Genomic DNA, 26,629 nt, shown 5'->3' on the forward strand with positions numbered 1-26,629 from the left:
ATTAGACAAACCTTAAAGAAAATAAGAAAAAAGAGTGAAGGCTGAAATAATAAAAATTAGAAATGGACTAGAAGACATTATTTCAGATGCTACAAAAGTAAAAAGGATCAGAAGGGACTACTATGAACAATTTTACACCAACAAGTTGGATAACCTCAAAGAAATGGATAAATTCCTAGGCACATATGACCTGCCAAAACTGAATCATGAAGGAATAAAAAATATGAACTGACATTTAACTAGTAAGGAGGTTGAATCAGTAATCAAATACCTCCCAGGGAAGAAAATTTCAGGTCCAGATGGTTTCACTTGAGAATTCTACCAACCATTTAAAAGAAAAATTTATACAATCATTCCCAAATTCTTCCAAATAATTAAAGAGAGCAGCACACTTCCAAATTCATTTATTAGGCCAGTATTACTCTTATATCAAAACCAGATAAAGATACTACAAGAAAAAAGAACAACAGACTGATGCCTGTATTAAATAGTAATGAAAAATCCTCAACAAAATACTAGCAAACAGAATTCAACAGCACATTAAGAGGATTATACACCATGACCAAGTGGGATTGTTTCTGGAATGCAAGGATGGTTCAACATATGAAAATCAGTCAGTGTGGCATACCACATTAACAGAATGAAAGATAAAAACAAAACCCCATGATCATTTTAATTAATACAGAAAAGGTTTTTGTATTCAACATTCTTTCATGGTAAAATGCACAAGAAACTAGTAATAGGAGAAAATTACCTCAACATAATGAAGGTCATATATGACAAGCTCAGAAATAACATACTCAACAATGAAAAACTGAAAGCTTTTCCTCTAAGTACAGGAACAAGCCAAGGATACCCAATTTCAAAACTTCTATTCAACACAGTACTGGAAATCCTAGCCAGAGCAATTAGGCAAGAAAAAAAATGCATGAGTCTCAAATTGGAAAGGAAAAAGGTAAAATTATCTCTCTTCAGAGATGACATGATATAGAAAACTAAAACTTCCATACACACATAAAAAAACCATTCAAATAAATTAAGCAAATTTGCAGGATACAAAATCAACATGTAAAAATCACTTGTGCTTCTAAACACTAACAATGAACTATCTGAAAAGGAAATTAGGATGACCCAACTTACAATAGCATCAAAAACAAAAACTTACACACTGAAATCTATGAAACATTGCTGACAAAATTAAAGATGATACAAGTAATGAGAAGACATCCTGTGTACATGAATTGGAAGACTTAATATTGTTTAAATGTTTATCCAAAGTTATCTATTGATTCAAAGCAATCCCTACCAAAAGCCCAATGGCAATTTTTGCAAATACAGAAAAAAACAATTCTAAAATTCATGTGGACTATCAAAAGACCTGAAATAGCCGAAATACTCTTAAGAAAGAAAAACAAAGCTGGAGGCCTCATACATCCTGGTTTTAAAACAAAGCTAGAATAATCAAAATAATATGGTACTATCATAAGTCAGACATATAGACCAATATAACACAATAGAGAGGCTAGAAATAAACCTTCAGGTAAATGGTCAAATGATTTTCAGCAAGGGTTCCATGATGAGAAAAGAACAGCCTCTTCAACTAGCAGTGCTGGGAAAACTGGATACCCACATGCAAAAGAGTAAAGTTGGACCCTTACCTTACACAATATACAATAATTAACTCAAAGTGGATTAAATGCCTAAATGTAAGACCTGAAATTATAAAACCCCTAGAAGAAAAATAGGGAAAGCTCCATGACATTAGATTTGACAGTAATTTTTTGGATATGACAGACCATAAAAGATAAAGTAGATAAATAGGACTACATCAAGTTTAAAAAGTTCTGTGCAGCCAAGGAAATAATCAACAGAGTCAAAAAGGCAACCTACAAAATGGGAGAAAACATTTGCAAACCATGTATCTGATAAGAGGTTAATATCCAGAATATATAAAGAATTCCTTAAACTCAACAACAAGAGAAACAAATAACATGATTACAAAATGGGCAAAGGACTTGAACAGACATTTTTCCAAAAAGATATACAAATAGCCAACAAATATGAAAAGATGCTCAGCATCACTGATCATCATGGAAATGCAAATCAAAATCACAATGAGATATCACCCCACACCCATTAGGATAGTACTATCCAAGAAAATGAAAATAACAAGTGTTGGCAAAAATGTGAAGAAATCAGAAGCCTTGTTCACTGTTGGTAGGAATGTAAAAACATTGCAGTTGCTATGGAAAACAGTACAGAAACTCCTCAAAAAATTAAAAATAGAATTAGCATATGATCCAGCAATCACACTTCCATATATTTTGAATATATTTCCAAAGAAATAGAAAATATGATCTTGAAGAGAATCTGTACTCCCTTATTCATTACAGGATTATTCGCATTAGCCAAGAGTACAAATTCAGTGTCTATCAATGGGAGAATGGATAAAGAAAATGTGAAATATACATACAATGGAATATTATTCAGCCTGAAGAAAGAAGTACTGGCATATGCTATAATATGATGACCCTTGAGGACATCACATAACTGAAAAGGCCAGGCATAAAAAGACAAATAATGAATGATTCTATTATATGGGGTATCCAAAATAGTTAAACTCTTAGAAAAAGAAAGTGGAATGGTGGTTCCCAGGGGCTTGGGGAAGGATATAAAGGACTCAATGGGTATAGAGTTTTGATCTCAAAGAGAAGAAATTTCTAGAGATCACTGCACAACAATGTACATAGAGTTAACACTATTTATTGTATTGAACACTTGAAAATCATTAAGATGTAAATTTTGTGTTATGTGTTTTTTATCATAATTTTAAAAATCATGAAAAATAATCTTATTGGTAATCAAAGACATGCCAACTAAAATGCTGAAGAGATACTGAGAAACTATTTATTCTGCCTTTCCATTTAGCAAAGAAAAATAACTAATGATAGCAGAAGGTAGTGAATTGATCTTCTGGAAAGCAATTTGGCAATATACTACAGAAAATCCTTACTAATAGCTTTACCCTTTTATCCTCTGATAAAGATCTTCCCCCTCACAATTTATTCATTCTTTCATCAATGTATATTTAGTACTTATAATGTTCCATTTAGAGGACAAAGCACTGAAAAAAGAGGTATGGTCCCTATATGAACTTAATGTGTGGTGGCAGAAATTAAAATAGACATAGCTACAAAGTAGACATACAGCAAGCCATTACACTATATAAGAGGGAACTTAATCTAGTCTGTAATATGTAAATATTAGTGTAAGTACCAAAAAATGGGGGCAGAATACCATGGTGACTATACCAAAATGTTCATTTCAGCATTATCAATAAAGTACTGGAATTGGAAACCTAAGTGGAAAGCTAACTCTGTGAACTATGGCACAGGTGTTCACTGAAAAATTATCCCAACCGTTTTAAAAAGTGTTTTCAATGGCCATCTAGGGTAGTCACTAGAGCTGTTTCCAAATATTCCAGTTCTGTTCCTCTTAGACACATAGTAGGATTACACTTGCCCACCTTCTTTAAAGTTAGCAGGGCCGTGTGACCTGCCTTGCCCAGTGAAATGTAAGCAAGTGATCTTCTCTTCTTGGAAGAAGACTTTAAAAATTGGTGTAAGAGTGACCAAGTTCTCTTCTGCTTTGGTGATTGTGAGGGCTTATGTCTAAAGAGAGCCTCCATCAGTGTCAGCAGGGACCCTGAATTCAAATGAGATGTATTATGTAAGTAAAAAATAAATCTTTGCTGTGTTAAGTCACTAAAATTTGAGGACTTATGTTACCATAGTATCTAGACTGATATAGTGTTTCCACTTTATGGGGAAAATGATAATTACATCAAATAGTATAAAAGCATACAATAAAAAGTACATATTCTATGAATATACCTCTACTCTATAAACATCTTATTCCTAGAAATAAGCCTAAAAGTACACACACTGAAATGCTAATGATTATATTTTGATGGGTATGTGGGGAATTTTCATACATGTTTGTTTTTTAAACAACATGCATTCATAGATTGTCTCTAATGAATAAAATAACATTCATTAAAGAGTGTGGAGGTTGCAATTTAAAAGTTCAGAAATGAACTCTATTGTTTAGTACTTGCATACTAAAAGTTTTCCAGAAAGAAGAGATTATCACTTCACATGAACTTGCTCCCTGAAAAATGGGAGCTATTTGGCCAATGTTTTAATCTTTTGATTATAAATTTATGCTTATCCACAAATATAAAACCTAACGCTGTGCATCTTGTATCCTGTGTAATTAATCTCAAGCCCTAGAAATTTTCTGTTGCAAAAGGTCTTATTTCTTCTCTTTTCTAGATTCCCAGTTCAATACCTAGTGCTACTGAGACCCCAGAATCCATATCAGCTACAAATAATCCAATTAAATCTTGCTTTATTTAGAGAACATCATTGACCTGTTTTACTCAGAAATAAGCTCAGTCACTGGTCAGGAAAAAATGACTCCACTTTTGGCTGTAGAGCCTGTTCCCCAGGGAACTTGATTTCTACTGCCATCTTCCCACCCTTTCTACCACCCAGATAATGATATTGTTAACACAAGATGTTTCCAATTAAATTACAATGGCTTAAACAAAGTATTTATGTCCCACTTATCTTACACACTGGTACAGTTTATATAATGGTTGAAAGTCCTCTTCAGATGCAGTAAAAAATCTACATCTTTACCAAAAAGAAAAAGAAGTAAGCTGCAATTATGAAATGTTTCCTAGTAATTATAAAATTTGATCATTGTTTTCCAACTATTAGAAACTCTGATTATGAAAACACAACATAAAGCATAAACCCACACCATAATCAACTATGTTGATGATATGATGGATGTCAATCAAGCTACGTCAGCTTTTCTTTGGCTAGTATTTGCATGATATATTTTTCCATTTTTTTATTTTTCAAACTTTTATTTCCTTGTCTTTTAAATATGTCTCATGAAAGTTTGTGAAAATCCATCTGACAGTCTTTGTCTTTTAATTGAAAAACAATTAGTCCATTTTGTAATAGAATTACTGAAATATTTGGGGTTATATCTACCACCATATGCAGTGCTTTTGTTCCAATGCTCTAATTTTCTTCTTCTTTCTTTGCCACTGGTTTATTTTTAATCACTTTCTTCTAATCTGTTTGCATGGAAGTTATATGCTCTTTAACTATTATTTTAGGGGAGTTATTCTAGCAATTACAACTTGTGTCCTTAACTTACCAAAGACTAATATTGATTGATATTTCTACTTCTTCCCAGACAATGCAAAGACCTTAGAAATCCTTATCTCTTAACCCCCTCTAGAATGATAGGGAGCAACAGACAGGATGAAGAATTAAAGGAATAGAAAAAGCTGAATATTTTGCCTGGAATTCAGATTCCTGCTCTGTCTTAGAGAGCAGACTGCTGTTCTCCTCAAAGAAAAAGCCCAAATTCCATCACCACTTAGACTTCAACATAAGACCCTAGTTTATATATGATAGCCATCACTCACTTTCAGTTCTATAATGAGTTGGTGCTCATCACAGACAGAATAAAACACTTGACCTTCTTCTACCCATCTTGAGGCCCAAAAACATCATTCTTTTCTTATCTAATTCCCTCCCTCTATCCAAATGGAGAGGCATGCTTTTTGTCACATGAAGGTGGGGGTCACTTCCATGGAGCATTGCCCTGAAGCTTATCATATGATACTGCTAGTTAGAAGGAACCAGGAAACACATCTCCCACCACATCCGCAGTGTGATTCAGTTTCTGCTCCTGCAGCAAAGAAGACCACTCATGGGTGCTAGATGTAGGCTGTGCAAAGGCTTCTCTGTTTCTGAAGGACATAACTTTAGAAATCCAGCAGAAGAAGCCTCAGGGAATTTCACAGTAGTTCCTATTACGGAGCATCAGGTGGTCTTGACAGCTCCATGACCAAGAAACTCAGATGCTGAATCACATTCAGAGAACACAGCCTGATACATCAAAATTCAGTAATGGCTACAATTTTCTTACATGGCCAAGTGACAAGATGAGTGTGTGTCAGTAATCAGCAAGGCCACAGTTATATGCTGTCTTTAGTGTGACCCCTATAGTCCTTAGTCCTTGGATGTCACAGATTATACAGTTGCTGCTACATTTGAAACTATTCCGTAGGCCTCCATGATAGGGACCCAGATATTGGCCACTGCAAAAGGGATCATGAAAAAGTGGTGCCTGCTAGAGGTGACACTTGATGGCATTTATAAGTGCACTGTGACTTACAAGCAGAGTTCATATTCAACACATGTTACCCAGGTCCTATTTACTACTCTTGATAGGAAGTTCTTAACAAAATACAATCCTGCCTAATTTATCAATGGAACCCAAACAATAAGAGTCAGTACTATGCTAGAAAATAGCCAATGTGATTCAGCCATTTATGCCATATTTCAATTATAACTTGATCCAATATGAAGATCTATCTGAAGGGCTTCAAAAAGATTTCAGTTGTTTGATTCACTAGACAACGAAAAGCAACAAAGTCAACTCATGTTGATTTCTTCAACTATATGTCCTGAGAAATTCCCCAGAGTCACAAAGCCAAACAAGGACTGAGGGTTCTCCAGATCCTTTAGCTCCCACACTGCATCACTACCCGCCACAGACACAGTACAATGGTGTTCAGACTCAGCTCAGCATGTGGTCTCTCTAAGCTAATTTAAAAACTAAGACGACAACACTGTGTTAGCAACATGTTTCAGAAGGATGTGCATCCTTTGAAACCATATTATGAGGATGTTTCTCTAAAGAATTACTAACTGCACTTTTAAGTATAGCATTAGTAGTACTATAATTATGACAAACATAAAAGTCACTCTCCACAGAATTCAGTATGTTTAAATACATTCACCTTCCAGAGATAACTATATGGTATATTAGCTAAGAGAGAAGAATGAAAAAGGGCTAACCTCTGAGCTCCACTAGTTCCTTGCTTGTTGTTTTATTTCTTGCTGCTCAATGTAACGACACTAAGGAATTTTGCAAACAACTGCCAGTTTAGGGAGGGACTGTCACCGAACCAGGCTACAACTCATATGTGAATAAGCAAAACACATCCCCAAGTGTCCAAGACTGGAGGTGGAGCTGATGGGTTTAGTAGTTGGGACTGATGAAAAGGAGAATGACTTCCAGCCAAATTTGAGTTTATGTTTCTGGAAGAATAAAGCAGCCAGGAATTACAAAGCAGCTTACCCACCCACACAAAACTGCTAGGCTGGCCTTGTCATTACACTGTAAATCCCATGTCAATGTCAGCAAGAGCCAGCAGCACAAACACGCAGTCATCCAGTATGACAGTGGTCCCCAAACTCAAACTGAGCATTTACGGCATTCATATCCTAAAGCAATTTCAATCCTGTGTGAAAAAAAACACTCTCAACAGAAGATGGTCAGGTGATCTCACTGAAGGAACTGTATAAGAAGAATAAAAATGGAATGTATTTCAGTTTTTTGACTGGTATCTATCCCCATTTATAAGAATGGTGATCAGGATAAATCGTGACTGAGAAACAGAAATTGAGCTTTACATGTAAAGAGTGAGAAAAACAACTGGCTGAGATATTTAGGAGTTGACCATCACAAACTTGGCAGGTATCACAATAGTTTGGGGTCCTATCTAACCCTAGCTTCCCAAATGATGGACCTGAGACAATAGAGCAGCTTTATAATGAAGTGAACAAACTCTCAGACCCATGCTTTTAACTCGCTGATCACCTCCCCCTGGGCTATAGCTGTGGTCGTGAAGCCACCTCATTCACGGGACTCCCAGTGGGAGAGGGTGGGCTAGCGCAGCACCGTGCCATGGAGGGCATGCTGACTCCCATGCTCAAAGGCATAAACACTGTTACAGTCCTGAAGGACCTTTGAACCTCACTTCAAAATGTGTGCATATGTGTATGTGAGTACTTGCAAGCATGGGCACATCGTTTTTAAAGCAGGGAACATGGTCCATTCCTGGGTAGTTTTATGCCTTTCCACCACATTTGGAGCAAAACCCAAACCCGCAAGGCCCTGGAGAGCCAGCCTCCACCTATTTCCTCTCCAGCCTCATCTACTCTTTCCCCATATACACAAGCCTCCTCTCCTACCTGATGCCTCTTTCCTCTTTCTGGAAGCTCTAGTTCTCAAGTCATTCCAGTCTCTTCACAAACATCCACCAAATAGGCTGGGCCTCCTGCCTAAAACAGGCCCCTGCCTGTCCTTCTCCAGCCTCTTTCTTGTGCTATTTTCTCTGTAGCCAGATACTACCTGACAGGAGTATACTTGCTTGTTTTGTCAAAGGACAGTGAGGACATCACTCAGTATCTGAAATCGAACCACAGGGCTAATTTATTGCTCACTGCCATAAGGAAAAGCTATGCTGGCTAGAAGGTCTCTCCAAACAGAACAGATGGCTGATCTTCTGGAGGGCTCTGGAAAGCGTGGAGTTCTGTGACTGGTGGACGTCCAGAGGCAAATGTGGGCTGACATCAGGTGGGTGCTCAGGTAAGGCTGGTGTTGACTGGCTGGCACTCAGAGGCAGGCTTTCTGGAGAGATTTCGTCCCTGACTGGGTGGCTTTCAGAGGTGAGGGGCTGACACTGGTGGGTTTTAAAACCAGCTTTCACAACGGCCAGTTATTATTGACCAAGTGACCAGATTTAAAATTGGTTCTGGTAGCTGCTTCTTACTGTGACTACAGAACAATCAGGTTTTTACCTTGTGGGAACTTCTGTTCTCTTATTCTCTGCAGGTAAACTCCCTGCAGTCTGGTTTGTCGGTCATTCTGTATCCCCAATACCTACTACACAGCGTCTAGGACAGTCACTGTTGAATGAATGAATGATTTTTTTTCTAGATTACTGATAATTTTGCTTTTATGTTAAGGTTTGCCCCTTTATTCTCACAGCATACTATAGCAGTTAAGAGCATAGCTTTATAACCATACAGTCCTGGCTTTGAACTTTGGCTTTGCCATTAACTGGCTGATGGCCCTCCTGAACCTCCATTTCATTTTTTGAAAGGAGGGTGGGAAGAAAGAACACCAGTCTCTACCCCATGAGGTCCTCTGAGGATTATGGAAATAATGCCCAGTTCCTAGCACATTAACTATTCAAAAATATGAATCATCAATGTTATCACTTGAAAAGTTTCTGAAAAGCTCAAAAGACGTTTCAGACCATAAAGTGCAGGCTGATCAGGACTGCCCCTATGGAAAGGCAGAGAGTAAGGTCTGAAATAAGAAGCTCCAAGAGACACTCCAGACCCCAGACCCTCCCATCCCTTTTCCGCAATCCTCCCTCCCACAGCCCCATCACCAGGCGGCTTTTCAGTTCCTTCATCCTCCCCTGCAGGCCATTCCCAGTAGTCTCAACATTAACATCTCCCATGTCTGTAGGTATGTTAGAACTGAGTTAAAACATTTTCTCCCAAAGAAATGCTATTTAGCAAGTGCATTGTGTTGGTCTATTTATTTGACTAGTTCTGCTTGATTCACTGCAACTCATCACAGAGCAGAAACATGAGACAGCGAGACACAGGACAGGTGAGTTTTGAAGGAGGGGCTCAGACACGGAATTGGCCCTGTTGGGGCAGAGGATCAAGGTAAAGTCCATCCACCTTGTTGCTTTGCCCAAGTCCAGTCCTGGCAAAAGTGATAGCTTTCTAGGTGTTCATAGGATTTAATAACTTTCTCTCTCTCTCTCTCACACACACCCACACACACCCCACACACAGACACGCACAGTCTCACTCAGCACCTCTCTCCCCAGCTCTTGCCAATTGAATCTCCAGAACCTTTTACTAGGTTTTTGGGCACAAAGGAGCCTCAGGCTGAGTATTCCTTTGGAACTGTCTGAAAGCTGACAAGAGCTGAGCGTATCTGTTCACAATGAGGGTGGGCTATACTCCCTCTGCAAGATGCTGCCGAATTTTGTTATATCGTTATTGTCTCTGGATCTCATTAATGTAGATACATTAAACTGTCCTCTATGTAAAATGTAATGGAGATCACGGCAGATCTTGTGGGCAGACGGCCCTGGGTTTGAATCTTCTCTTGTACTGACAAGCTGTGTCACTCTGGGAAAGCTGCCTAAGTTACCTGCTGAGTGGTTGTCTCGCGCATGCCCATCTCATGGGGCTGTTTTGAGAATTTCAACATATAAACCACAAGCACAGAGCAGGTTCTCATCAAGAAGCAAAGCCCTTAAAATATGCAGGGGTACCCAACACTTCAACCCATAGGCTGCCAGAGCCGGCTATGAAGCCATAAATGATTTGGAGGAAGAATTTCAGAGAAAATACAGAACCAATAGGAGTACATGATCTCTTGGAGAACGGGATAATCAGGAACAACAGGGACCTGCTTCACAGCGTGCACAGCGTGCATGCCTTGGGTAGAACTGGCTTCACATCTCAAACTGTAGCCATAAATGAAAAACTGGAGGATTCTTGTCGGCCACCCATGAAACTGACCCAACTAATGAAAGTCAGTGCTAGCCACATACCTGAATTCTGTTGAATGCACATTCAACATTAGGAATAAGAAAGTGTGCTGAATTGCTGGAGGGCATGCGCTCCAGTGAGGGTTCTGGGTAAGACTTCAGGCTTCTCTTAAGTTTTCCTCTGAAGAGTCAAGATCTCATTTACTCCTGCTCTTATGAAGGCACCACCTAGTGGCCGCTACCAGAAACAACAGTGCGGAATTAGCCTCTCGACCTGTTCCAACAACCAATTTTATTTATTTACTCAGCAAATATTGACTGGGTCCTTACTAGGTCTAGTCAAGTGCTAAGTGCTGGATATACAAATCAGAACAAAATTCAGCAGCAGCTCTCAGTGAGCTCATTGTCGAGACAGCTGTTGAGTAGTGCAGCTGCACGGAGCTAGAAGAGTAAAAACCAAGATCCTGATCTAACTTGGACCAGATGCTCTGCTTTCCAACCTCCTGTCTATAAAATTCCACTCATTATCTCAGGAGAATTATCTGCAAATAAACGGCATTCCTTTGTGTGAGGGTACCTAGGCCTCCCCACCTTATTCCTCCTGCTTCTATCACCCATCTTTCCAATGGCACCAGACCAGGTCTCACTCCATTTCCAAAACAAAATTTCCTGCCCAGTCCTCCCCAGAGGAAGGCTTGGACTTGGGAGGGAATGCTGTGCATTTTCTTTTTTTTCTTTTTTTTTTTTTGTAAGTTTTAACTGCTTCCCATGACTCACACTGCCCTGAAGTGTCCCCTTTCCTCTCCACACTTCCCTTTTCCCCCTTTCCCTCCACGAAGAAACAGATCAGTGAGGGACATTGGAATAAGAAATACAAGGAACATTCCAGTCCTGCCTTTCTTCCAGGTTCATTCCCTGACATTTTAAATAAACATTTTCAGAACTCTTATTTCAGAATTTCCTATGGCACATTCTAGTGAGTATCTAGTTTTAATCCCTTGAGGATGGATTTGATTTAGGGAAATAGTCAAATTTTAAATGGAGTTCCTACCGATGACTCAGACGGGTGACTAAACTAGGTTCATGTCATCATGAATTCAAAAGTGAGTCGCAGCTATTAAAGAAGGAAATTGGCTTTCTTGGGTAGCTGGAAGGCAATTTAGAAAAGGGAGCTCCTCCAAATGTATTTTGAGTTCTGAGAAGCTTAGGTGAAAAGAGTATATACCTCCAAAGACCCTTGCTTAGAAAAGTTATGTTATTTCAGATGTATAAGTTTTCTCAGTATCTTAGGATCACATGTGAAAAAGTATTACAGAAATCATGGGAATGGCAAGTTGGTGAACAAGAGTAAGAGATCTGCAGGTGTTCAGAGAATGGCCCAGTGCATCCACTGAAGTCTAAACTGGCCTAAAACAGGCAGGACACCCCTTCTAACTGGAGGCTGGAGGGAAAGATGGACACAGATGCAAGTAAAAGATGAGGTGGGGTCTGAGCTGGGGCATGAAGACAGAGTGAGTTTAAGAAGAGAGAATGAAAAAGCGCCCGCCTTGTGAGCATAGGTACAGCTGTGTTTGACACATTTATATTTGTGTACACATTTGTGTGTGTCACATGGAGTGTACTGAGATAGAAAACCAGTGACAGGTGGAGCATGGCTCAGTTCTGAAAAGCTTTGAAAGCTCTTCCAAAACCTTTGGACTTTACCCCACAGCTGATGGGAAGCACAAAAGAATTCTGAGTTAAAGGTTTTAGAGATCAAAGCAGGGTCTTGATCATATATAGCAGCAGAGTAAAGGCCACTTGGGCTCCTGGCTAGGAGAGAGACCTGTGGATTCAGCCAGACCTGAGTTCAAATCCTGGTATAACCACCTCCTGAATAAGTGAGCAACTTTTAGAAAGTAGTTTCTTCATCTGCAAAACAGGTTATGAAGTTCTTGTGGGGATCCCATGCCAGGCACAAAGGAAACACTCAAACGATGGCTTACAAGTTCTGGCATTACGGTGGTGATGGCTCAGTGAGAAAGGACAGGCGAGCAGCTGAGAGAGACCATTTGGAGGCTGTTACAGTACATCTGAAATGGAATAGCAGAGCCCTCGGCCAGGCAGTTGTTTCCTTTCCACAAAGACAGTGGAAATGAAGGTTTTACTGCCACACATACGTCAAAGGAAAGCTGAAGAGGTTTGATGATTGGATAAGGAAAGAGAACAGACCAGTCAGGGTTCAGTCCTGGGCTCTAGGAGAAAGAGGTGCCATTAGAGAGACCAGGAGGGGGAAGAGGGGGGGTCATATCACAGGCTCTGAGCTGGCAAGACCCAGAAGAAGCAAGCTGGGCTCCTTCCTTCATTTCCTTGGAGACTCTGTTCTTCCCAAACGTCCCCACATCACCCCTGGCCAGCCACTCTGTGCACTGTCTCTCCCCATTCTATTTCTTCTTCAGAGCACATGTAACTACCAGACACAGTCTAGGTTTCTTTACTATGGGTTTTATTGTCTGGCTGCCTGCCCAATAGGACATGTGCTCTTAGAAGGACAGCCTTCTTTTGTTTTGCTCCACATCTGAACTGGCTAAAACAGTGCTTGGCACACAGTAGATGCTCAATAAATACTAGCTGTTTTCAAAAGTGACTGGCATATAAAACACATTCAACAAATATTAGCATTTATTGGTGAATATCTCGAAAAACTGTGAAAGGTTGGGAGGTGCTGAACCTTGGAGAAGTCATACTTAGTCACTAGGAAGAGGAAGAATAATTAACCAAACAGCCAGCGTTCTAGAGATTGGTTAATTTTATGCCTCCTTTAAGGCGAGGAATAGAGGTGAGATCTGCCCTTGGGGAGGCCACACAGCAGACCGTGTAAGTCATAGGCATTTCCAAGTGCCAATACTGAAAACAGAAAAGGAAGGCAAAACTAATTCATCCTGGGACAAGTTAACAGCTATGAAAGAGGGAAGAAAAGGGAAAGAATGGCAACTGAAAAGGAAGGTGACTGAGCTGAGTGAATTCTTGACTATAAGAAACTGACCTACAATGGCCCCTTGGCCCAGTCCTTCCCTTTCCCCTGTCAGATCATCTGGAAACCCACATTCTGGCAGAATTCATAAGAACTCACTTAGTGGGGAGACCAAACATCAAGCTAATTAGCAGATTCCTAATTGGCTGCTCTAGATAAACAGATTGCAAGATCAGCTCCTCCAGAAAGTATGCCTACTGTGCACTGAGAAAATTCCTGGCAAAGTCATTAACACAACAAATGGATACAGCTCTATGCTGCTGGTAGAATAGAAGTTCTACCACGTCTCAACTACTCCCAGATAATAGGTTAGGGCTCAGAGAAGCCATGACTGTGCAAGCACCTCCTCTCAGGCAGCACCAGGTAAATGTGCAGTGTTCAGGAATGCTCTTACAAGTGCTGGGCAAAAATTCCCAAGGCTGTCTTCAACTCAAAGTAAGACACTGCTAAATTAGATCATGAACAAGGGTAAGCCACGGTGAAGCACCCTGGAGTCCAACCCCAAGCCATTAACGGAGATTAAAATGTTAGCCATCTGCAAGCCCCCAGTAACAAAACATAATGACCACTACTCTGTATTTATAAAAGTCTTGATTTCAGAGTATGAATAAACAACCAAGAGGGGATATAAAAACCCACTTCTCTGTGGCCTTCCAGAAACCACATTCATGACAGTATGTTTTTAAAACATGTCTTAGTAAACCTGGGAAGACACATTTCTCTGAAAGCTTGCCAACATGGAAAACAATGAATCCCTATTAATTCCCCGGGGCTCTATTGTGTTCAGAAGTATACCCATGCTTGTTTTTCAACTGTTGAAAACCCCTGGACAACTGGTTTTCAGATATTTCATTCATTAGAATCCACCCAAAATTGCAAATTTTCAGACAGACACAATCACGATTTTATTCTAGACTTACCAGTTGAGACAATTGTGTAAATATATCAGGAATGCTAGACAGAAAATAGTGTTGACCTTTACAGTAGTCGCCTTGAGAAGGGGCACACTTAATACCAGGTATTACCACTGTTGAGGCCATTTAAGAGTGGGGAATGCCCAATAAAGCTGAGTCCCTTGCCTGACTCTCCCCTGACAAACTGCCAGGCCCGTTACTTAACTTCTCCATTTAAAAAGAGTTAGGGGGTCTTTGTAAGAATTACATGAGCTAATATCAGAGGACTTTGTGTGTTGCCTGACTCCTGGTTAGTTCTTTTAATTGAGACCTAAATTTCAAGTTTTGCTTTTTGTTTTACTGGGTTTTATTTTGTTTTTGTATTTTGAATACTGAAATTGTTTTTTGGGGGCAGCCTCTCATTCCAGCAAGGTCATGAGCCAAGACAACACATTCATCACGACTCCTGATATAAGTACCTGGAAATAGCAGATATGATATTTTTTAAATGCATAAGCTGAACCTGGAATAAAGAAGGGAAAATGACCAGGTGCCAGAAACAAAGCAGCAACCAAAAACCAAAAGGAAGCAGATGAATTGCCTGGCCAGCTGCCCCTGGGGGTGAGAGAGGTCATGGGGAGGAGGAAGGAATAAAGCAAGTACTGATCCAGGGGAAGTAGTTAAGATTCCAGTTAGCACAGAGGGACAAGAGGCAATGTCTGGGGGGCCTTCCCAAGCTAGGAAGCTGCTGCCCCCAGCGAGGACCCTCAAGGAGCTGCGACCACAGGGAGAGATTTCGGGAGAGAACAAAAAACTCCCTGAGAAATTTAAACCCCAAACCTCAGCCTCCTGAACACCGGCAATGCAAATTTAGGCTACCTGTATGGTCCAGAAATGCCCAACCTGAGAAATTAACAAAAATTGATTCTGGGTCAATGATGGCCATTGGAAAAAAGAGCACAACTCCTACAACCAATGCTACAGACAATTCCTATAAAAAAATCAGGCCCACCAAGCTCACAGGTTGTAAAGACATATTAAACAGGAGGATTCTAGCCCCAAGAACTAGAAATAATAGAGTAATGGAAAAGAGTATATAATTATGTTTGAGAGAAAAATGAACCTTCTCATATGCTAAAACACATTTGATAAATTCAACATTCATTCATGAAATTTTTAAATAAACAAGAAACACTGCTTAAAGTCTAAAAACAGGACATTTTCTTAATCCAGGAAAGGGTACATGAACCTACAGGCAGCATTAATCTTAATGGCACAACATTACAAGCTCTCCTTTTAAAGACAGGAATGAAACAGTTCCTATCACTTCCTCTGTTCAGCACTGTGTTGAGAGGGTTGAGAAACATTTTGCAAAGGGCCTGATAGCAAATACTTCAGGGTTTGGACAGGTCCCTGTCCAAACTAGTCAACTGTGCCACTGTAAGTAAGGCAAAATGAGCCAGAGACAATATGGGCATAGTTGTGCTTCAATAAAACTTTATTTATAAAAATAGCTGGTATGGTGGAAGTTATTGTAAGAAAAATCAGTGAAAGTCATCAGGATATTATGATATCATAGAAAAAAAATACATATTTGGTTTTTGTCTGGTTCCTAGAACAGATCTCCTAAAACCCTGTTACTCCCTGAGCAATAGAGATGAGAGGAGTACCTTTTGTTATTCATCATAAACCTCTTTCAACTAAAGCTGAGTTGATGCTAATGAGGTGACTCTAGAGAGATGAGTTTGGTTCCTACAAGGAAGGAGACAGGGCTGGAGATTGAGTGCAATCACCAAAGGTCAATGATTTACTCAATCATGCCTATGTGGTGGAACTGCTATAAAATACTCTATGAAGAAGTTCTCTGGGTTCAGAGAACGTCTGGGTTGGTGAACACAGGTGGTGCCAGGGGGGTGGTGTGCCTGCGTAGGGCATGGAAGCTCCGTGTATCTTCTCCCCCTTACCTTGCCCTGCGCATCTCTTCCATGTGGCTGTTACTTAGTTGTATTCTTTATAATAACCAGTAATGGTACGTAAAGCACTTTTCTGAGTTCTGTGAGCCCTTGTAGCAAAGTATTAAACCTGAGGAAGGGTTCATAAGAACCCCTGATTTATAGCTCATCAATAGGAGTATGGGAGACCTGGACTTGTGACTGGAGTCTGAAGTAGGGGTGGTCTTATGGGACTGAGGCCTTTAACTGAAGGGGTCTGTGCTAACTCCAGGTAATTAATACCAGAATTGAACTAAATTGTAGGACACCTAGTTTGTGTCCACAGAAAACTGGAGGACCGAAATGTGGGGGAAACCCACACAGTTGGTATCAGAAGTGTTATGAGTAGAGAAACCATTTTCCTTTACTCACACAACTTGGAAAAAAATATCTATCATTATCAAAATATTATATAACTGCCAGCAAAGTACATGCAAGAGAATTAATAGATAAACCATGAAAATGAATGAGAATTGAGCAAGATAGACAAAAACAAATTATGTTCCTATATACCAGCTACGATAGGAAAAGGTAACTGAAATATGCCATTAACAACAACAATACAGATTATAGGATACTTTGGAATACCAAGTATTTAACCAAGATCTGTAAGAAAAATATAGCAGAATTTATGAAATTCTATTGAAAGATGTAAAAAGATAAACATGACTATACCATCTGTGTGAATGAAAAGACTTATGATAATAAGAAGGCAAATTTTCAGAATATATCTATAAAACTTGTGAGTAATTCCTGCAAAAACAAAGAAAGGCTTCCACATTCCTGAAATATATTTGAAAGTGTAAAGAGCCTGGTGTAACCAAAACAATCCTGAACTTAACAACCCAGACTTCTAAACCGAGAGTAAGCATAAGGAATAGGGGCTGAAGCACAGCAGACATGCCCAACACTGTCAAAGAACAGAAGACCACAGAATACAGCCACATAAATACGGAATGGGGGGTATGACGGTGGTGAAAAGATTCAGTATATGGAGCTGAGACAACTGGACATCCACATGGAAAAGAATTAAGAAGATTCCAGTGTCATAGTATATACGTAATTCTACTAAGATCAATTCTAGGGCACTGTAAAACAATGTATTTCGAAATTTTTAAAAGAATGCATGGGAAATTATTTTTATGACCTTGAGATAGAGCAGGATTTCTAAAACAAGACACAGAAAAGCATATACCATAAAGGAGAAATTGATAAATATGACTGTATTAAGATTTAGCACTTCCGCTGAATAATAACATCATAAAAAAGTGACAACATAAGCCATAGACTAGGAGAAGATATTTGTAGTCCATCAAACTGACAAAGAATATTGAGAATATAAGGGATTTTTATAAATCATTAATAAAAAGGCCAATGGCAGCAGAAAAATTGGCAAAGGACATGAATGGGCAATTTACAAAAGAAAGTCATATGACCACTAACCAGATGAAGAGATACTCAATCACAGTAAGCAGAGAAATGTAAATTAAAATGATGAGATACAATTCCATGACAGTTGGATAGGCAAAAATTAAAAATCTGATCAATCAAAAGGATATGGGTAAACAGGGACTGCTAAGGGGAATGACAACTGCTTTGGAAAGCCTCTTGCAAACATCCTCTACATGAAAGATGTGCATATTCTAGAACCTAGCAATTTCTCCTCTAGATACTTGCTTTAGATAAGCTCAAGCACATATTCCTAAGCAGATATGCACACAGATGTTTACCTGAAGCACTGTTTGTAACAGCAAAAATGTGGAAGTATCTTAACCTTTTCTTAGGTGAGGGATGAATAAACTGATTTATTCATATACTGGAATACTATAGAGCAATTCAAACAAATCAACATAGGTAAACATCAAAAACATCAGAAGGGTATGTACAGTAGAATACAATTGGTATAAATTTTAAAACATTTCCTCCAAAAGGCATAAACACACCTGGGAATAAAGGTTAGCAAACTTCTTAGAGGTGTGACTATAGAGGCAGGGATGGAAATGGTATGGGGACAGGGGAGGATTTAGGAATACCTATAACACTTTTTTTTTTGAAGAAGGAATGGGAGAGGAGAGAAAGCTGCCAGCAAATACAGAAAAATGTTAGCATCTGTTGACATCAGTACTGGAAATATACCTGTCATTTAGTGCTCCATACTGGTCTATAGGATTGAAATATTTTATAATTTGAAACCTCATTTTAAAAAGGAATGTTTGAGACAAACATATATGTCTCATGACATAAATACAAGAAGTCTAAAATCCTCCATTGAACAGAATGGTACTCAACCTCAGCTGCTGGACTTGATGCCAATGACTCTTCCCTGTTTCCAAAAAATCAAAGCCTCCAAAAAGATTGAATATTTGTCAAACTTGAAAATATTCAAAAGAATGTGCCATAGGCTCTGAAGGCAACTTAAAAAGAATTCCAGAAATGTTTGGGGCAATAGCAACATGAATGGAAGCATCAAAGGATTACATCTATCCCAAGGTCATTACTTTGAAGAGAGTAAAATTCATTTATATTGTTAGTCTGGTGTTTTTTTTTTAAATTCAGCAGCAGCAACTAAAGTCATTCCTCTCATGACTGTCAATATTATCCAGTACGGGAATCAACAGTTCACTGAGGATGCCCAAGGAGTGGATGCTGGTGCCAGCATTATAAATGACAACATGCCCTTACAAAAGGTGTGTCATTCAACACAAGGCTCACAGGGTGGCCATATATTATTACAGGTCCTTGTATCATCCAAGGGGGCTTTACCTAGGTATTTTGCTCAGAAAATAGGAAACTTGTTAATCAAACACTGAACCCCATGAGTCGGCAGAAAGGAAACACTATTTTCACAGTGAGATCAGATCTAGCAGCTGCAATAAGGACAGAGCACACAGGAGGGAATGGCAGAGGAATCAGAGAACCTGATCAACATAGAGGGAGGCACTCGCTAGGAGCAATAGCTGCCTCCATTATTTCTCAATCTACTAACACTCAAATCCAATAATAATCAGGAGCTGAGCCTGATAGACCCCATCCCACTCTGCAGACAAGAATTCCATTGTCAATTGTCAGTTCATCATACAAAGGCTTCATTATATTTACAACATACATTACAGTACATTCAACAAAGCATAGACCTGTTTGTTCATGAATATTTATTGTCTGCTATGGCCAAGTGGTGGCCTGGAACACAAATGGCAAAATAAAACAGACACATCCCTGCCCTCGTCAGGTGTGTGGTAAACTAACTACATTGTTCACAAAACAAAGGACAAATGCCTTCTAACAAGACCTAATTTCTCCCTCATTTGTCACTGTATGAATCTGCCTTCAAAAGGACTCCAATTAAGCTTTCAAATCTGTAAGTTAGATGCTGTCTCCATAGGCTGCCACAAGTTGAGATTGCTGTGTTCATGGTTCCTAGATTGTAGAACTGATAAAATTGAGTCATTAGTATTAATTCATCTTATTAAAGAATATAACCATACTTTATCTTTCAGGAGCTATTTGATGATTAACTTGGCTGACTTGACAAGGGGTGTACACTAGAAATCATTGCTAAAGTTTATTGTTTGCTCACTCTATGTCCAGGACTCTGAGGTATTTTCCACATATTAACTCATTTAATCCTCACAGCAACCCAGCAGTGTGGATTTTTTTATCCCCAATTTACAGGTGAAGGAAAATGAAGCATACAGAGGTTCACAACTTGCCGAAAGTCACATCACTAGTAAGTGGTTGAGGTACAATTCAAATTCTGGTTGAAGCTCTTCACACAAAGTTGCCTCAGAAAGAGACAAAAAAGAGGTTAAAAAAAACTGGAAAAACCTGTAATTCCAACAGCACAGAAAAACAAGGTATCCAAATACATGAATTTTGTGTCTTCATAAAATAAAGATTAAAATACAAGGGGAAAGAATGTTCAGTATCTAAAGGACTGTTAATGACATTTTTCAAAGTGCAAAGAGCAAGATACAAAATTTGCGAAACTGATGAATATAATATGATCTTCCTTTTTTAAAAGTAAATCTTGGAGGGGGAGCCAAGATGGCGGCATGAGTAGAGCAGCAGAAATCTCCTCCCAAAACCACATTTATCTATGAAAATATAACAAAGACAACTCTTCCTAAAATAGAGACCAGAGGACACAGGACAACATCCAGACCACATCCACACCTGTGAGAACTCAGCGCCTCACGAAGGGGGTAAGATACAAGCCCTGGCCCGGCGGGACTCAAGCACCCCTCCCCCCAGCTCCCGGCGGGTGGAGAGGAGTCAGCAGGGAGGGAGAGGGAGCCCAGGACTGCTGAACACCCAGCCCCAGCCATCCAGACCAAAGCACAGACACAGTACATGTGTGGGGCCCTGGATACTAGGGAAACAGGGCAGCAGGACCGGTGAGCGGATGCCTGAGACCAGTGCCTGAGGACAAAGAAAATCGCGCATTTTTCCTTTTTTTTTTTTTCTTTTGTTGTTGCTGGTGTTGCTTTGGTTTGGAGAGTGCTTTTTGGAAGTCTTAAAGGGGCAGGACAGGACACTCAGCCCAGAGGCAGGGAATCTGGGGATCTCTGGGCACTCTAACCCCCTGGGCAGCAGGGAGCACAGAGGTCCCTTACAGAGATAAACAGCCTCCCGGCCGCTCCCCCTCCAACGGGGCTCCACCATTTTGGAGGAGCAGCCCGAGCCAGGTCACGCCCACAGCGACAGCAGATAAACTCCATAGCAACCAGGCAGGAAGCAGAAGCCCTGTCTGCGCACAGCTGCCAAGCACAAGCCACTAAAGGTCACTATTCTCTCAGGAGAGGAAGACCACAAACCAACAATAAGGAAAGCTCTTTCAGCTGTCACTCCTACCAGCTCTGCAAAATATCTCTATGACCATGAAAAAGCAAAACTACAGGCAGACAAAGATCACAGAGACAACACCTGAGAAGGAGACAGACCTAACCAATCTTCCTGAAAAAGAATTCAAAATAAAAATCATGAACATGCTGACGGAGATGCAGAGAAAAATGCAAGAGCAATGGGATGAAGTCCGGAGGGAGATCACAGATGTCAGGAAGGAGATCACAGAAGTGAAACAATCCCTGGAAGGATTTATAAGCAGAATGGATAAGATGCAAGAGGCCATTGAAGGAATAGAAACCAGAGAACAGGAACATATAGAAGCTGACATAGAGATAAAAGGATCTCCAGGAACAAAACAACACTAAGAGAACTATGTGACCAATCCAAAAGGAATAATATCTGTATTATAGGGGTACCAAAGGAAGAAGAGAGAGAAAAGGGACGGAAAGTATCTTGGAAGAAATAATTGCTGAAAACTTCCCCAAACTGGGAGAGGAAATAATCGAACAGACCACAGAAATACACAGAACCCCAACAGAAAGGATCCAAGGAGGACAACACCAAGACACATAATAATTAAAATGGCAAAGATCAAGGACAAGGAAAGAGTTTTAAAGGCAGCTAGAGAGAAAAAGGTCACCTATAAAGGAAAACCCATCAGGCTAACATCAGACTTCTTGACAGAAACCCTACAGGCCAGAAGAGAATGGCAAGATATATTTAATGCAAAGAAAAAGAAGGGCCTTGAACCAAGGATACTGTATCCAGCACGACTATCATTTAAATATGATGGCGGGATTAAACAATTCCCAGACAAGCAAAAGCTGAGGGAATTTGCTTCCCACAAACCACCTCTACAGGGCATCTTACAGGGACTGCTCTAGATGGGAGCACTCCTAAAAAGAGCACAGAACAAAACACACAACACATGAAGAATGGAGGAGGAGGAATAAGAAGGGAGAGAAGAAAAGAATCTCCAGACAGTGTATATAACAGCTCAATAAGTGAGCTAAGTTAGGCAGTAAGATGCTAAAGAAGCTAACCTTGAACCTTTGGTAACCACGAATCTAAAGCCTGCAATGGCAATAAGTACATATCTCTCAAATGTCACCCGAAATGTAAATGGACTTAATGCGCCAATCGAAAGACACAGAGTAATAGAATGGATAAAAAGCAAGACCCATCTATATGCTGCTTACAAGAAACACCTCAAACCCAAAGACATGCACAGACTAAAAGTCAAGGGATGGAAAAACATATTTCAGGCAAACAACAGTGAGAAGAAAGCAGGGGTTGCAGTACTAATATCAGACAAAATAGACTTCAAAACAAAGAAAGTAACAAGAGATAAAGAAGGACACTACATAATGATAAAGGGCTCAGTCCAACAAGAGGATATAACCATTCTAAATATATATGCACCCAACACAGGAGCACCAGCATATGTGAAACAAATATAACAGAACTAAAGAGGGAAATAGACTGCAATGCATTCATTTTAGGAGACTTCAACACACCACTCACCCCAAAGGATAGATCCACTGGGCAGAAAATAAGTAAGGACACAGAGGCACTGAACAACACACTAGAACAGATGGACCTAATAGACATCTATAGAACTCTACATCCAAAAGCAACAGGATATACATTCTTCTCAAGTGCACATGGAACATTCTCCAGAATAGACCACATACTAGCCCACAAAAAGAGCCTCAGCAAAATCCAAAATATTGAAATACTACCAATCAATTTTTCAGACCACAAAGGTATAAAACTAGAAATAAATTCTACAAAGAAAACAAAAAGGCTCACAAACACATGGAGACTTAACGACATACACCTAAATAATCAATGGATCAACGAACAAATTAAAATAGAGATCAAGGAATATATAGAAACAAATGACAACAGTAACACAAAGCCCCAACTTCTGTGGGATGCAGCGAAAGCAGTCCTAAGAGGAAAGTATATAGCGATCCAGGCACACTTGAAGAAGGAAGAACAATCCCAAATGAATAGTCTAACATCACAATTATCGAAACTGGAAAAAGAAGAACAAATGAGGCTTAAAGTCAGCAGAAGGAAGGACATAATAAAGATCAGAGAAGAAATAAACAAAATTGAGAAGAATAAAACAATAGCAAAAATCAACAAAACCAAGAGCTGGTTCTTTGAGAAAATAGCCAAACAGATAAGCCACTAGCCAAACTTATTAAGAGAAAAAGAGAATCAACACAAATCAACAGAATCAGAAATGAGAATGGAAAAATCATGACAGACTCCACAGAAATACAAAGAATTATTAAAGACTACAATGAAAACATATATGCCAACAAGCTGGAAAACCTAGAAGAAATGGACAACTTCCTAGAAAAATACAACCTCCCAAGACTGACCAAGGAAGAAACACAAAAGTTAAACAAACCAATTACGAGCAAAGAAACTGAAACGGTAATCAAAAAACTACACAAGAACAAAGCAACCGGGCCGGACGGATTTACCTCGGAATTTTATCAGACACACAGAGAAGACATAATACCCATTCTCCTTAAAGTTTTTCAAAAAATAGAAGAGGAGGGAATATTCCAAACTCATTCTATGAAGCCAACATCACCCTAATACCAAAACCAGGCAAAGACCCCACCAAAAAAGAAAATTACAGACCAATATCCCTGATGAATGTAGATGCAAAAATACTCAATAAAATATTAGCAAACAGAATTCAACAGTATATGAAAAGGATCATACACCATGACCAAGTGGGGTTCATCCCAGGGATGCAAGGATGGTACAACATTCGAAAATCCATCAACATCATCCACCACATCAACAAAAAGAAAGACAAAAACCACATGATCATCTCCATAGATGCTGAAAAAGCATTTGACAAAATTCAACATCCATTCATGATAAAAACTCTCAGCAAAATGGGAATAGAGGGCAAGTACCTCAACATAATAAAGGCCATATATGATAAACCCACAGCCAACATTATACTGAACAGTGAGAAGCTGAAAGCTTTTTCTCTGAGATTGGGAACTAGACAGGGATGCCCACTCTCCCCACTGTTATTTAACATAGTACTGGAGGGCCTAGCCACGGCAATCAGACAAAACAAAGAAATACAAGGAATGCAGTTTGGTAAAGAAGAAGTTAAACTGTTACTATTTGCAGATGATATGATATTGTACATAAAAAACCCTAAAGACTCCACTCCAAAACTACTAGAACTGATATCGGAATACAGCAAAGTTGCAGGATACAAAATTAACACACAGAAATCTGTAGCCTTCCTATACACTAACAATGAAGCAATAGAAAGAGAAATCAGGAAAACAATTCCATTCACAATTGCATCAAAAAGAATAAAATACCTAGGAATAAACCTAACCAAAGAAGTGAAAGACCTATACCCTGAAAACTACAAGTCACTCTTAAGAGAAATTAAAGGGGACACTAACAGATGGAAACTCATCCCATGCTCGTGGCTAGGAAGAACCAATATCGTCAAAATGGCCATCCTGCCCAAAGCAATATACAGATTTGATGCAATCCCTATGAAACTACCAGCAACATTCTTCAATGAACTGGAACAAATAATTCAAAAATTCATATGGAAACACCAAAGACCCTGAATAGCCAAAGCAATCCTGAGAAAGAAGAATAAAGTAGGGGGCATCTCACTCCCCAACTTCAAGCTCTACTATATAGCCATAGTAATCAAGACAATTTGGTACTGGCACAAGAACACAGCCACAGACCAGTGGAACAGACTAGAGACTCCAGACATTAATCCAAACATATATGGTCAATTAATATTTGATAAAGGAGCCATAGACATACAATGGCAAAATGACAGTCTCTTCAACAGACGGTGCTGGCAAAACTGGACAGCTACATGTAGGAGAATGAAACTGGACCATTGTCTAACCCCATATACAAAAGTAAATTCAAAATGGATCAAAGACCTGAATGTAAGTCATGAAACCATTAAACTCTTGGAAAAAAACATAGACAAAAACCTCTTAGACATAAACATGAGTGACCTCTTCTTGAACATATCTCCCCGGGCAAGGAAAACAACAGCAAAAATTAACAAGTGGGACTATATTAAGCTGAAAAGCTTCTGTACAGTGAAAGACACCATCAATAGAACAAAAAGGAACCCTACAGTATGGGAGAATATATTTGTAAATGACAGATCTGATAAAGGCTTGACATCCAAAATATATAAAGAGCTCACATGCCCCAACAAACAAAAATCAAATAATCCAATGAAAAAATGGGCAGAGGAACTGAACAGACAGTTCTCCAAAAAAGAAATACAGATGGCCAACAGACCCATGAAAAGATGCTCCACATCGCTAATTATCAGAGAAATGCAAATTAAAACTACCATGAGGTATCACCTCACACCAGTAAGGATGGCTGCCATCCAAAAGGCAAACAATAACAAATGTTGGCGAGGCTGTGGAGAAAGGGGAACCCTCCTACACTGCTGGTGGGAATGTAAATTAGTTCAACCATTGTGGAAAGCAGTATGGAGGTTCATCAAAATGCTCAAAACAGACCTACCATTTGACCCAGGAATTCCACTCCTAGGAATTTACCCTAAGAATGCAGCAATCAAGTTTGAGAAAGACAGATGCACCCCTATGTTTACTGCAGCACTATTTACAATAGCCAAGAATTGGAAGCAACCTAAATGTCCATCAGTAGATGAATGGATAAAGAAGATGTGGTACATATACACAATGGAATACTACTCAGCCATAAGAAGAGGGAAATCCTACCATTTGCAGCAACATGGATGGAGCTGGAGGGTATTATGCTCAGTGAAATAAGTCAAGCGGAGAAAGAGAAATACCAAATGATTTCACTCATCTGAGAAGTATAAGAACAAAGGAAAAACTGAAGGAACAAAACAGCAGCAGAATTACAGAACCCAAAAATGGACTAACAGGTACCAAACGGAAAGGGACTGGGGAGGATGGGTGGGCAGGGAGGGATAAGGGGGGGGAAGAAGAAAGGGGGCATTAAGATTAGCATGCATGGGGGGAGGGAGCAAGGGGAGGGCTGTACAACACAGAGAGGACAAGTAGTGATTCTACAACATTTTGCTATGCTGATGGACAGTGACTGTAATGTGTTTTATAGGGGGGACCTGGTATAGGGGAGAGCCTAGTAAACATAGTATTCTTCATGTAAGTGTAGATTAAAGATTAAAAAAAAAAAAGAAAGAAAGAAAAGGGGGATTACTCCTTGATAGGATAAAACTAATGGTAAATCAAAGATTAATGCATGCTTTAAATATCCTTAATTTTGATCACTTAAAGGGTGTCAGATGATTGGCTATGGAGGTACACTTTTCTGATAATATTCCTTTCTCTTAATAAAAAAAAAAAAGCAGTTCCTGTATGGTGAC

At 39.4% G+C, this 26,629-nt stretch overlaps 1 protein-coding gene and 1 long non-coding RNA gene across 4 annotated transcripts in view; one reads left to right on the top strand and one right to left on the bottom strand.

Annotated features, from left to right (window-relative positions):
- The window catches only part of RGS6 (regulator of G protein signaling 6), a 530,176-nt gene that overhangs the window by 437,315 nt on the left and 66,232 nt on the right, over nt 1-26,629 (bottom strand). The window lies entirely within an intron of this gene.
- The window catches only part of LOC140843252 (uncharacterized), a 50,510-nt gene continuing 31,906 nt past the window's right edge, over nt 8,026-26,629 (top strand). Inside the window, exon 1 of the long non-coding RNA XR_012120860.1 lies at nt 8,026-8,526. This is a non-coding gene — a long non-coding RNA (uncharacterized lncRNA). The remainder of the gene's footprint in view (nt 8,527-26,629) is intronic.

The sequence above is a fragment of the Manis javanica genome, chromosome 8 (genome assembly GCF_040802235.1).
Source record: "Manis javanica isolate MJ-LG chromosome 8, MJ_LKY, whole genome shotgun sequence".
NCBI classification, from domain to species: Eukaryota; Metazoa; Chordata; class Mammalia; order Pholidota; family Manidae; genus Manis; species Manis javanica.